Here is a 250-nt window from a genome sequence, read left to right on the forward strand (position 1 = left end):
GCGCTTACAGGAGTTGGACTATAAGAAGCAGTTTATTTCTGCCAAAATATTAGTAGTGGAGGTAGGTCTTAGGAGAGCAGTTCCTTTTATAGAAGGAGAGGCGGCAAGGCTGGGTACCTGGATGCTGCACGGTCTTCCAGAACAGATGAAAATGCGCATCCTGCACAATCCTAAATAACGAAGGGAGTCTAACGCAGGAGGCTGGTTCGCCTGAAAGCGAGGTGGTCACTGCTGCCAGCGGGTGTGTTGG

The sequence above is a fragment of the Buceros rhinoceros genome, unplaced genomic scaffold (genome assembly GCF_000710305.1).
Source record: "Buceros rhinoceros silvestris isolate BGI_N320 unplaced genomic scaffold, ASM71030v1 scaffold8503, whole genome shotgun sequence".
Taxonomy (NCBI): Eukaryota; Metazoa; Chordata; class Aves; order Bucerotiformes; family Bucerotidae; genus Buceros; species Buceros rhinoceros.